Raw genomic sequence first — 14,157 nt, 5'->3', positions numbered from 1 at the left:
CATTAGACACAGATTGGGAAACTCCTCACTGTGTCTCCTGTAAGAATGTGAACTTATTGTCCATTCCTCTACAATGAACCCCCTTTCTGCCGCTCCGATTCAAATAAAATTTGACAGATTTTTGTGATGTGAAAATATTTTAACTTAAGAACTCAAAAAATGAGAAGTTCTCAATGAAGACAGTAAATCTTGGCATTGAAGTGATGATGTATGTTGGGATTCTAGGTGTGCTGAGAACCCAGTTAACACATTATAGTTCCTTACGACTTCTGCAGCAAATATCTTTGCTATGTGCAGTTTATGACATCAGTACATGATTCATCCCCAAAGCAACAGGTGCTGAGTTCTCATTCTTCCTTATATTCTAGACTTAGCTTTTAAGAAAGAAACCCTCACACTGTTGCCAGAGTTCTTGAAAACTAAGGGTGTGCATTTCTGATAAAACACAGATGGATTGAAATATAAATGTATTTTTCTTGTTGAAGTTGTTGTTTTTGGTTTTTAGCTGGGGGAGGAGGAGCCCTTATTTGATATTTAAAAAAAAAAGAAAGAGAGAGAAAAACAGAAACTTTAGTAATGGACCAAAATAGGATGGGAATTGCACAGAATTTCTATGATTTCTTAGGAACAACCCAAATTTAAAATAGTTGCTTTCTGTTTTTTCCTCTTTTCTGTTAAATTGGAATATTTTGGCAGACCAGGAGCTAAAGATATCAGAAGATATCTCAAAGTGCGACTGTTTTAATATGGTGGTTGTGAACAACTCAAGTGACCAAGTATTGTACACACATGAACTTCAAATAGTAACTATGTGAATGCTTACTTTATTTGGATCTGAGAGAAAAAAAACCTCTCCCGAAGGATGATTTCAACCAAGAATTTCTTTCACCCACCGACATAAGGTCATTTTTCTGTGTGCTGGGTTTTCCTGGTGGGTCCACAATCCTCCATATTGGAAGTGGGGTAACACTCATTGATTTTAACCTAAGGTGGGACTGTTAGCAAAAATGGGAGCCATTTAGGGCCCATGAGGTGGGGATACATTTTGTGATCCACATACTCAACGCCAGGGATCTGCCTCTGCCTCCCATCAAGTAGTGGTTTTATTGTATCTTCAGGAGGGATCTTAATTACAAATGCTTTGACCTGCAGGAACCGCTGCACACGGTGGCCACATTATGGCTGGTTCAATCATCTCATGAGTCCCCACCTTCCTTCTCTTCATTAACTGCCATCCTGAAGTCCAGGCTGTCAGGGAGAACTGCTCAGATAACCTTGAGAAAGGCAACATTATAGTAGATGAAGTAGGAAAGAAGTTATCTTCAGATAGAGAAATATATGAAGGAAGAAAACAATGTGGCCCCTGCCGTCTAATTATTTATGATTTCATGAGACTTCAGGAGAAGGAAAAGCCCACACTCTTAGTCGGCAGTTGTGGGTATAAAAAGGACTTTAGAAATCGTTGGCTGAATTCCTTCAGACATCAAAGAGCAAAAATGAAGTTAAGAAGTGTTATGGGCTGAATTGTGTCCTCTCCAAATTTCTGTGTTGAAGCCCTAACTCCTAGTACCTCAAAATTTGACTGTATTTGGAGATAGGGTCTTATAGAGATAATTAAATTAAAATGAGGCCACTAAGGTGAGTCATAATCTAATCTGACTGGTGTCCTATGAGAAGAAATTAGGAAACACAGAGAAACACCAGGGACATATATGCACAGAGGAGAGACTCAGGGAAAAGATGGATATCTGTGAGCCAAGGCAAAAGGCCTCAGCAGACACCAACCCTGCTGACACCTTGATCTTGAATTTCTAGCCTCCAGAACTTGTGAGAGAATAGATTCATGTTGTGGAAGCGACCAGTCTATATTCAGTTATGGCAATCCTAGCAAACTACTGCCCAAAGTGAAGGAATTTGCCCAAGATTATGTAGGAATTTGGGTTCAGAGCTGACTCGTCCAGGACCGCCATCTTTCCATTTAATCACAGAACCATCCATACACATTTGCAGGCAGGTGTGCACGTACAAGGGACTCATGCAAACCTTCAGAGGCTCTTACTCTAACGTGGTTCAATTCAAACAATACTCATGGTGTTCATAAGAAGCCTAACAGTGCAGACTCAAAGTAAAAGCAGAACGGCATTCTGAATCTGACTTCTTGGATATATGTGTGTGTGTGTGTGTGTGTGTGTGTGTGTGTGTGTAAGAGAGAAAAGGACAGAGAAGAGTATAAGCCATGTAGATGATACTGTCACCATCAAGCACATCTAGCTCAAAGTGAATACTTTATTTTCCTGTAGTGCCTGAGAGCTTAGATCAGGGCTATTTTTGGAAGACCTTCACAAAGGAAGAATAAATAACTCCTACTTTCCTCCATGCTGCTTTGAAGTCAACTGTCTAAATCTATGGATGTTCTTCCATAGATATAGAACTTCCACAGGGCTCTCTCACTACCTCTGGTCAGAATCCTCCACACCTCACCCTTTCCTGGGCTTTTTATACAGTGCAGGTCACCAGCTCAGCCTAGAGTGTGTCAGCTTCTTTTCATGGAATGATCATTTCCTGTTAAGTTAGTGTAGCTAATTTATTTTCACTGCTATAACTTTTCCTCCACAAAATGCCCTTTTTGACTTTTAATATCCTTTATATGGACATGATGTTTTGCTATTTTCAGAGTGTTTTGCAACCCAAATACCCACCTGTCTTCCCATGGGGCAGACAGTGGACACTGAACATCCATACTTCCATTTGCTCTGAACCCTAAGGTCACTATATTAGTTAGGGTTCTCCAGAGAAACAGAGCCATTAGAGTATATTACCCCCCTCTCTTTCACACACAAACTCATACACACACATTTTATTCTAAGAGGAGATTTATTCAGTTGGTTTACATAGTCACAGAGGCTCAAAAATCCCACAATGGTTACTGCAGTTTGGAGAAACAGGAAATCCATAGTTCATTCTTAGAAGCCAAAAGTCTCAGAAAAGAGACCAATATGCAACTTAAGTTCAAGCTCAAAGGCCCAAATCTCTGGAGCTGATGCAAATCCACATTTAAGGCTGAAAAAACTCAGAATATGATGTCCAGGAGCAGAAAAAACATACCCACTCATGAAGGGAGAAAATCAGCAAGAGAGCAAGATTCCTGCTTCTTGTACTTTTTCATTCTATCTAGGCCCCCAGCCTATTGAATGGTGTACCCACCTTCAGGATGGGTCTTCCCCTACTCAATTCACTGACTCACATTCTAGTCTTCTCCAGAAACATACACCCGAGGCATCCCTTAATCCAGTCAAGTTAACACCAAACATCAACCATCACGGCCACCTTTAGCATGCCTGCTTTCCAATCTTTCTCTGCCCCTTAATCTTGGTGGGAGAATAAAAATCCACCCTTCTCAAGGCAAGATGCTTTTAAAGTAGTCAAGTTCTATTAAGGCGCTGTTTTTCACTCAGTGAGTGACATATGCCAGGCAGAGTGCCTGGTCCTAGAGCTACAATGGTAGACATGTCTCTGCTCTGGGAGATCACCAGGTGGAGTGGGAGGCAGAAAAGTCACTTGTTGATTACAAATGTAAGGGGACAGTATTGGGGCTAGGGAAGTCTTCCAAAGGAGGGGCTTGAATTGCCTCTGAAGGGACCAGTGCCAGCTGCAAGGCTAAGATGATTTGGGTACCTCAAAATTTGACTGTAAGCAGCATGTGCAATGGCCCAAAGCTGGACATTGTTCCAGTGGGTATAGGGAACTGCCCATAATTCAGGATGACCAAAGCATGGGTTAGGAGTAGGCAGCACAACGGGAGTAGAAGTGGCTGGAAGCCTCGAAGGGCTCCTATTTGATACTAGAGAGTATGGGTTTCAACTCCATAGAGAGGGGGAGTCCTAAAGGTCTATGACAAAGGTGACACAATCAGATCTGCATTTCAGAAAGTAGCACTAACCTGCTATGAAAAGAATGAGTCAGAAAGAGGCAAAACTAGAAATGAGAGCTCCTACAGCTACTATAGTGATTCTGAGGTGAGGTGATGGACATCTAAATTAGGTGGGAGACAGAACCATGGAATCAAGGGTATTAAAGGAGCCAGGTGGAGAGGGACAGGTGAGGATGTGCATATGTGTTAGGATGAAGACATAAGAGGAGGAACAGATGTGGCACAGAGAGCTGGAAAGAGAAGAAGGGTGCCCTCAAGTCAAATAGAGATGTCTGTGACAGATATGAGAATAACATGAGTTATTTCGCAGAATAGCCCGAGAAATTTTCAAGTGTAAGTTTACTGAAGGCATCTCCTTGGTTTTTCAGTAAGTTTCCATCTTCTCTTGTATCACAGGTTCTTATCAAATGCAACTTCCCTTCTTTCAGGTGAACAGTGAGATCACTGCTTTGGCTCTTTGTGGAAGGATTTGTTGACACAGAGACACTCATAACCTAATCCAAAAATGCCCTTTGTGGAAGCTTTATCTGCTTTATCTCCTTTCTTCTTCCATCCTCCTCCCTCTACATGCATTTACTCCTGTTTGCATCTTAAGTGGCTCATTTAAGTCTTTTTTGCTAACAAGAATGATGTTATATACCTCAGGCAGCAAGGTGTGCTTTCAGTATCAGCCACTTTTACACACCCTTTATCTGCTTAGACCATCCCTGGGGGGTGGGCAAGCTTGTCTTCAGAGCCTCAGGTCTCCTGAGGCTTAGTGAAGAGTAATGCTCAGTAAGTGGCAATTTGTTTACCTTGAAAGGTCTCCTCCAAGAAAAGCCAATAGTGAGTTTTGTTCTCTTACTTCAAACTCTGGGCCCTCCCTCCTCTGCACCATACTAGAATTTCCTCCCTCCCCCAGAGACCGCTGGCCCTGAGCATTCAACTTTGGGCTTCAGCTCTAAATAAATAAACTGCAATGCTGGAAAATTCTGTGCTATGCTATGCCCAGTTGTTCTGGTTATTTCAAGACATTTTCTTGCTAACACGCTGACCCTAATTGCCACAAAATTTTCATAGGAGCACCAATCAAATTCATCTAAAGAAAAAAAAAACTCTTCAAAGTTTGAGAATAGAGCTGGTTTACTCTCACAAATATCATACGCAGGCAGAATCTGCGTGGAGAAAATGTCTTAAGTTGTAGATCACTTAAGAGAATGAGATGTACATATATGTGAAAATATATAATCACAGAATCAAAGAAACTACAGCAGTTAGGTACATTCAGAATCCTTACAGCTTGCTTGTATTTGTTAATACAATGATGAATTTACCAAAGTTTTAGGAAGCAATGTCAAGCAATTTACAAAACTAAAGGTCCTGTAGTGGAGATAGTTAAAATATAGAATTTGCGCATGCTTTGTTGTGAGCAATTTCTGCTACTGACCAGAAAGTGAAAAGATGCTCTAATTGGAACTGAAACCTTCAATCTCCCACAAATGTACTTCAAGCTCTGCTTTCTAATGTCCTAATTATGAGATACACCTGCCCCGGCTTTACTAAGAGACTATAACTTAGCAGCTGTTCCATGCTTAGTGAGCAGTAAAGTCAGCTTTCAGTTGTGGTAGGTCTGCCTCTGATGGGGAGTCAAACTTAATCCCTAAGTATATAATCAGGGTACTATATAACATGCTACTAAATAAACAAACAAAATAAGGGTAATAGTGAGTGATGGGGTAGTGATTGGTAGTGAGTGAGATGTAGTGATTGGTGTTACTTTTAGATGAAGTGACCAAGAAAGGCCAATGAAGAGGTGACTTCTGAGTTGAAGCAACCAATGAAAGTCACAGGATGGACACATTTTGAGCTAGAGAAAGCAACTCAAAAACAAGAAGTTGCAAGTGCAGAAAAATAAAAGCACAGGCCAGCAGGATCCATACCTGCCAAAATAGGGGCCATGGCATCAGATGCATGAAGTCATCAAATGTTCAGGGTCTTTAAAGCTCCTAAACTGAGACTTGAAGGGAAGGAGACACCACTTGAGGGTCATGCAGCAATTCTGAAATAGCAACTCATAAACTTCTTTCAAATGCCGCTAATAGGACAGACCACACATCTGTGTGGTTTCTACATTTAGCAGCCATAAAAATAACAGAATCCCTACACAGCACTGGTGCTTGTAAGTACATTATTTACTAAGTATTTTTTAGACTAAAATATTGCAGCTGTCTTTCTCCAAGGACTACCCATATGGAGATGTGACAGGTGTAGCTTGCCTTACTCTGTGGTTTGAGGGGCAGCTGTAGAAGAAATGGAATACCTGTTGGGTGGTGGTGGTGTGAACTTTGCAAAGTCACTTAATATTTCCAAACTTCAACTCCATGTAGAAAACAATCAGTGTGATTCTTGGGAGATGAAGAAGAATGTTTTGTGAATTGGAAATGTCTCAGAACATAAGTGATCAGTATTGTTTCTAGGAAAATATATTAGGTTTAAGCTAAGTATTTGTAGATTGAATGACACTGTTCAAACTTCCTTAGTTGACTTCCAAAGTCTCCCACATTTGTGACATATATTTGTGACCAGAGTTTCTACCACTACCCCTCAGCAATGCAGGGAAGTGGGTAGGGGAGAATTTCTGACTTGGGCTCTACATTCCCTAGGCTAGAATTCCTTTCCTTCCCATTTATTGAGATTCTACACACACCTAGCTCAAGCTCTGTTTCTTTCCTTAAGCTACCTCATGGCTCAACTTCTTCCCTTAATTTTAGTTTTGACAAATACTTATATATATATATATATATATAGGATACCATGTGATGTTTTGCTATATCATGGAATGATTAAATCTAGGTATTTAGCAAATTTGCCACTTCACATACTTTTTGAGATAAAACATTTAAAATCCACTCTTTGGGCAGTTTTGAAATATACAATGTATTATCATTTATTGTAGTCACCATTGTGTGCAATAGGTTTTCAAGCTTATTCTTCCTAACTGAAAACTTGTACCAATATCTCCCATTGCTCCATCCTCCTCCCTCTCCCAGCTTCTGGTAATGACCTATTCTACTCTCTACTTCCATGAGTTGGATTTTTGAGGTTCCACATGAGTAAGATCCTGCCACAGTCAGTCTTTCATATCTGAAATTTGCATCAGTAGACTCGATCAACTACACACGAAAAATAACCCCCACCAAATGCTCATTTTTACAAAATACAGACTTTTTTCTTGACATTCTCTAAATGATAACAGTATTTGCATAACATATTATGTAGTTTAATTCATCTAGAGATGATTTAAAATATACAAGAGGATGTGCATAGGTTATATACAAATGCTATGCCACTTTTAAGGGACTTGAGCACCTGTGGATTGTGGCATAACCTGGAACAAATTCTCCATGGATACACAGGGACAACTATATTTTTGTTTATCTTTCCGTGCCATTTATTTCACTTAGCATAATGTCCTCTGGATTCATCCATTAGTAACAAATGAAGTAATTCCTCCTTTAAAGGCTAAATAGTATTTCATTGTGTGTAAATACCACGTTTTCTTTATGTATTCATCTGATGATAGACACCTAGATTTCTTCTATATCTTGGCTGTTGTGAACAGTGCTGCAATAAACATGGAATGCAGATGTCTCTTAGATATCCTGACTTTAATTCCTTTAGATACGTGCCCAGAAGTGAGGTAGCTGAGTCATCTGGTAGTTCTATTTTAGTTTTCTGAGGAATCTCTATACTGTTTTCCATAATGGTTGCATCTATTTATACTCCCAGCAACAGTGCAAGAGTTCCCTTTTCTCCACATCCATGACAACACTTGTGTTTTATCTACATAATAGTTATTCTGACATATGTGTGAGATGCTATCTCATTGTGGCATTGATTTACATGTCACTGATGATTAGTGATGATGAGCAATTTTTTATATCTGTTGGCCATTTGTATGTGTTTTTGTGCAATGCATCCCACTGTATTATTTTTGCTCAAAATTACTTTGACTACAGCTCCACTTGGGCTCTTATTCTCTGAACTTGGGCACTACACCATCCACTCACTCACCCACTCATCTAAAGGCCTGGCCGGTGTTGAGCACCGGGATGTAGAAGGGAATGTGTTAGTCAAAACCCCCATCTCCCTGAGTAGGTATTCCAGGGACAAGAGAAAGACAATAAACAAATGAACAAACAGGGCAAGAGGGAAGGGGTTGTTACCTTCTATGGGGGATGGTGTCAAGAGCAGGTCTATAAGAGAACATGACATTCAAAGCACATATCCCAAAGAGAAGAATGAGCAATGTAATTTCAGAGGCAGAAGGATGCCAGAAATAACAGCTCAGAGAAGGATGCTAGACTGGGAGAGAGCTCGGTGTGCTTAAGAGCACATTGGACAAAGGGGAGAAGGGACAAAGAGAGATGTGACATTTTTTTCAGTACTGTGACTTCACACTCAGGAATATGCTATGTCTCACCCTTCAGATCTGTTTTGATGACTTACAGTAAAATTTAGGATTTCCTTTATTTAGGTACTTAGGTATTATATGAGTGTTGGTTTCCTAGGGCTGCCATAAACAAGTTTCCACACATTGGATAGCTTTAAGAGAAAATTTATACTCTATTTTGGAAGCTAGAAATCAGCAGATCATGCTCTCTGAAAAAAAACTCCATAGAATTCTGCCTTAGCTCTTTCAGTTTCTGGTGTCCTTAACAATCCTTGGTGTCTCTCTAATATCTGTGTCCATCCTCACGTAGTAGTGTCCACATATCCCTGTATACCTGTGTTTCCAAATTTCCTTCTCTTTGTAAGGACAAGTCATAGGATTTAGAAACCATCCTTTTTAAATAAATAAACATTATCTACAAATATATGTATATATATATACATACACATGTGTGTATATATATATATGTATGTATATATGTGTGTGTGTGCATATATATATATATATATATATATATATATATATTCTGATTGGGTTTATATATGACAGCAGAATGCATTTTGGTTTATGGTACACAACATGTACCTAGGGTAATAATATCCATCTCATTCCACCATCTTTCCTGCTCGTATGCCCCTTCCCCTCCCCCACCCTTTGCCCAAAGTTCCTCCATTCTTTCCATGCCTTCCCCCTCATTATGGATCAGCATCCACTTATCAGAGAGAACATCTGGCCTTTGGCTTTTTGGGATTGGCTTACTTTGCTTAGCATAATATTCTCCAACTCCATCCATTTACCTACAAATGCCATAATTTTATTCTTTTAATGCTGAGTAGTATTCCATTGTGTAGATATACCACAGTTTCTTTATCTATTCATCTATTGAAGGGCATCTAGGTTGGTTCCACAGTTTAGTTATTGTGAATTGAGCTGCTATAAACATTGATACAGCTATATCACTATAATATGCTGATTTTAAGTCCTTCAGATATAGACCAAGGAGTGAGATAGCTGAGTCAAATGGTGGTTCCATTCCAAGTTTTCTAAGGAATCTCCATCTTGCTTTCCAGAGTGGCTGAACCCATTTGCAGTGCCACCAACAATGTATGAGTGTACCTTTTCCTCCACATCCTTGCTAACACTTGTTTCTTGGTAGTTCTTGATAAGTGCCATTCTGTCTGAAGTGAAATGAAATCTCAGTAGTTTTGATTTGCTTTTCTCTAATTACTAGAGATGGTAAACATTTTTTCATGTATTTGTTGATCAGTTGTATATCTTCTTCTGAGAAGTGTCTGTTCAGTTCCTTAGCCCTTTTATTGATTGGGTTCATTTATTTTTCTGGTATTAAGTTTTTTGAGTTCTTTATATATCCCAGAATTAGGGACCATCCTTATGGCCTATCTTAATTAGTTACATACACAAAGATCCTATTTCCAAATGAGATCACATTTGTAGGTTTAGGGTTGACCTGAATTTTGAAACACTGTTCAATCCACTGTAGGCTTAGAACAGGACCATGCAAGAGGGAAGGCATTATCTTCATGGGCAGGGTGGTGGGGGTGGTGGTGTTAGACAAGATCTCTAAGAGAACAGGACATTTAAGCAGATATCCCTTTACTGGTGGATTTCTTACTCATCGGAGGCAGTAAATGGCCATATAGCAGTGATTAAAAATAAGCCCTGAAGTCAGGTTTCTTTGCTTTATGGCTTATGGATCAGGTTTTTAATCTTTCCAAGCTGAAACATCCTTATCTAGGAATGATAGCAGCAGGTATCATCACAAAATTGTGACAAGGAAGGATTAAAACATGTACCATGGGCTTAAATTGTTCTGAACTCATGGTAAACACCTGATAAATGTTTTTGTTCTTAAATATCTTATATAATCTGTTGCTATTTCGAATGGCATCTTTTCTCCATTATATTTTATCTTATTGGTTATTGCTGGTGAATTGGAAAGCTGTCAATTTTTGTGTATGGATCTCTCATAACTGCCATCTTGCTAACCTATTAACTTTCTAAATATTTCTCTTAGATTTTCATCATGGCAATCACATCAACTTCTAGATCCTCAAAACAGAGTTATATGTAATATTCAATAAATAGCTGTAGACTTATATGTAATATTCAATAACTGTAAAAGCTATGAATACCTGTCCAAAACACACCTCGTGTACATTTCCATCACCAGAGACAGGTTCTGGTAGTCTGCTTCATGCCCATAATAGGATAAGCACATATTTATTTTCATTATTGTTAAGTCAGAACCATTAATCCATCCCCCAAACACTACAGTTTTAGAAAGGCAGGGGCCAATTTTTAGTCCTGATATACTCCTATTACATCCAATACCTGGTAGAGTGTAGATTCTGTATTTTGAAACTTTATAAATATATAACTAAATAATTGATAAAGGAATGGGTGATTCTTCCTAGTTGTGTAGTGAAACCCCATCTTATGAATTTGCTAGTTGTTCTTTTCCTGTGTATAATCTATGAAGGTAGGAACGATGTTTCCTATGCCCCTGCACACCACAACAACATTTGGCAGAGTCGAATATAATAAATAGTACAATCCAATTAAATGTTTCAGGAGCATTCTACTGGACTCAACATCTGTGTTCTTGGGGCTGGAGTTGTGGCTCAGTGGTACAGCACTTGCCTAGCATGCGTGAGGCACTGGGTTCAATTCTCAGTACCACGTATAAACAAATAAATAAAGGCCCATCAATAACTTATAAAAAAAATTTTTTAAAAAATCTGTGTTCTTTGCCAGGGTCTGTCTGCAAGGCCCAATTCTTCTCCACCCACATCTCCAACTATCTTCCTTTCTCTCTAAGCTCTTCCTTTTCCAAGTCTTCCATGATGACCACTACTCACAAGGTCACTTCCACAAAGTTACCCCTGCACATTACTGTCACACCACCCAATTTCCTCCATGACATGTATCACAATCCAAAGTATGCTATCTGTATGGTGTGTGGTGACTTGATTGCCCCACTAGAATGTCCGCAAGAAAAGCAAAGACCTCATATCTTCTTGTTGTATTGGTCTCTAACACATACAAGACATGGTGTCCAGCATAGCCCATGGTCAATAGTTTTTGAATGGATAAGGTAAAGCCTTCAATAAAATCCACTCATTACGGAACAAATACATACATTTTCTTGAAAATACTTTAGAAATTGTTTCCTGTTTAGCTCACACTAAGGAGGCTGCTGCTCTGCAGGATATTATAGAGAATGATTGAAGGGATGTAATAGGCATTTGGGACTCTGGATGCTTTGCTACAGTCTAACCCAAACTTTTTATTTTTTATTTTCCAAAGATTACAGGGGTAAGCAAGTCTGTGGTTAAGACTCTCAAAAGTGTCCAGAAAATCCCAGAATAACTAGGTCATTAATAGAATAACTTAGTGTTAGGTGTGGGAAGGATCTTCAGAAATTTAAGATGATGAATTGCCAAACCATGTCATTCATGTCACAGGCCTTATACTCAGATGTTCTGAACTTATACAATGATCATTTATTTAATCATCATACCTCAAATGCTGGTCTTATCCTTGGAGGGGACAACAACTTTCAGTACCAACAACTTTCAGTCCTTTCACACAGTCCCCAAGAGCTGATGATCAGAGGCAAATATAGGAAAATTGAAAGTGGCTGCTTTTCATCTTCCTGGATGAATAGCAGATGTCATAAAAAAGGAGCCAAATTCTTTCCTTCCAAGGTTGGGCTTCCTAAGCTCTGGTCTACAGGACTGCAATAAGCATCAATCAATGGTTAACCATGATGCAGCACCCCTTTCAGGACAGATTCACTTTGAGATGGACCCACACATTCAACTTTCCTGTTCCAAGGTTTTCTGCATCTGGCAGTATGGATAAGAAATCTTATCTAGACCCAGGAAAACCCAATTTAAGGACAAGCTGAAAGTTGAACTGCATCAGGAGAGACCCAAGGGAAAATGGACAATAGCTGAAATTTGGATACCCTTCCAATTTATGTAAGATCTGCTGCATCTACCAATGGCCACTCTTCTCTGGGAGGGAACATTGGAAAGATGATTGATTTCCCCCAGGGAAATTCAGTCAGGCTTGTACTTGTCTTTTATTAGGCCCGGCCTTCCTACATGTATCCAGCAGTCATGATGTGAGAATAATTGCACAGAGTGTGTTCAGAAACAAAGCAAGGTGGCAAAAACAACCAAGCAAGATTAATAGCCCAGTTCACTGAAAAGTCCAGAGGTGAAGCAATTTGTTCAAGATTACACTATAATTTTAGACTGAGATTCAAAACCCAAGTTTTCATTACAACACGGATCAATACCAATGTTAACAAAATGTTATGCATAAATTCAAGTTCCATTTAATATTTTTTCCAAACTGTATTTATTTTGAAATAACATTCTTTTATCCCACATTTATCGATACCTGTAAAATCCAAATGCCATTCAGACACCATGTGTGAGTCCATTTCTTACGTTAACAGGTTCTTCTAGAACGTTTTACATAGATCTGCAAGGGACATATATAATTTCCAGCACAAATCTGTGTCTGGGTGCTTATGCACAGCTTTGATTTGCAGCAGTGCACACATACAGCAATCTCCAATGACTATTTATTTCGCTTGAATATTTAATAAAAGCAGATCATTTCGGTAATGACAACCAACTCCTGAAGAAAATTTCTCACGGGAAGTGGCACATGAGGACCTGTAGTTCCTTCACATATTCAGACTCTCTGTAAGGAAATCTAACCTGAAAAACTGAAGAGGAAATCTGCTGACTTGGTCAGGTCCAAATACCAAACACCAATTTTGTGGCTGCAAGCACTCCTAGGCATCTCCCTAATCTCCATAGGAGCTTGTTCGGTACCCGTGGGGCAATCTGTTTTCAGGTGCAGATTTTCTCAGCATTCAGTAACAGCAAATCATTATCTTAATGTTATCTGTAGGGCTTTCCTTGCAGTCTGCAGGGTATAAGTGTCCTTTTCTCATCTCAACTCAGGGCCAGGTTTCTTATTTCCTTTTTGTTTTCCAACAAGGATGACTCCCTATGGTTGAGATCCACCCAGTGTAAGTCTTGAGATGCTGATTCTAGTAAGTTCAGGGAGACAGTGACTTAAGATAAAACAGGGCAGTTAGGCCTCCATCACGCAAACATTTCCATTGATGGAGGATTCTAAGGAAGTCTCATCCTGTTTTGAATCTCTCAAGTCTCACAGAACTCCCATTGTTCTTAAAAAGAATTCATTTTCTCAGCACCCACAAAATCTGTTGATTTTTATCTCAACATTATAACAAAAAAAAAAAGCAGCAGGAAGGCAGGCACTATTTGTTCTATGTATGTTTTTATTTATTTAACACTTATTAAACACCTAACAATGAACCAGGAATCATATTTTATTTTTTAAAAAATTCAAAGCCATAAAATGTGGCTTTAGGTGAGGGGTTACCCAAAAGCAGCAGGAAAAGTCAAAATCGCTCACTCACCCAAATTCTGCCTTACAACTCAGCTAAGGGGCAAAATGCCAAGAACCAAGAAAAACCCCAAGATGGAGACACCCCTGCCAAAGACCAAGAGAAGAAATACAAGAGAGCCAGCCTGAAAGAGCAGACAGACGACAAGATGAGGCTGAGCCCCAGGCCTCACCTGGTACATTAAGGCACCAGAGCAGTTCCCAGGGCTTGCAGATCTACCACCTTGCCCACCAACTTGGTTTTAGACCCGACTTCCTTTCCTTCCCCAGTTAAAGAAAAGTAAAACAAAATTCTTTGGGATGTATATTTATTGTC

This window comes from Spermophilus citellus (genome assembly GCF_964194105.1).
Source record: "Spermophilus citellus genome assembly, chromosome: 6".
Lineage (NCBI taxonomy): Eukaryota > Metazoa > Chordata > Mammalia > Rodentia > Sciuridae > Spermophilus > Spermophilus citellus.
This window is presented reverse-complemented; position numbering follows the sequence as displayed.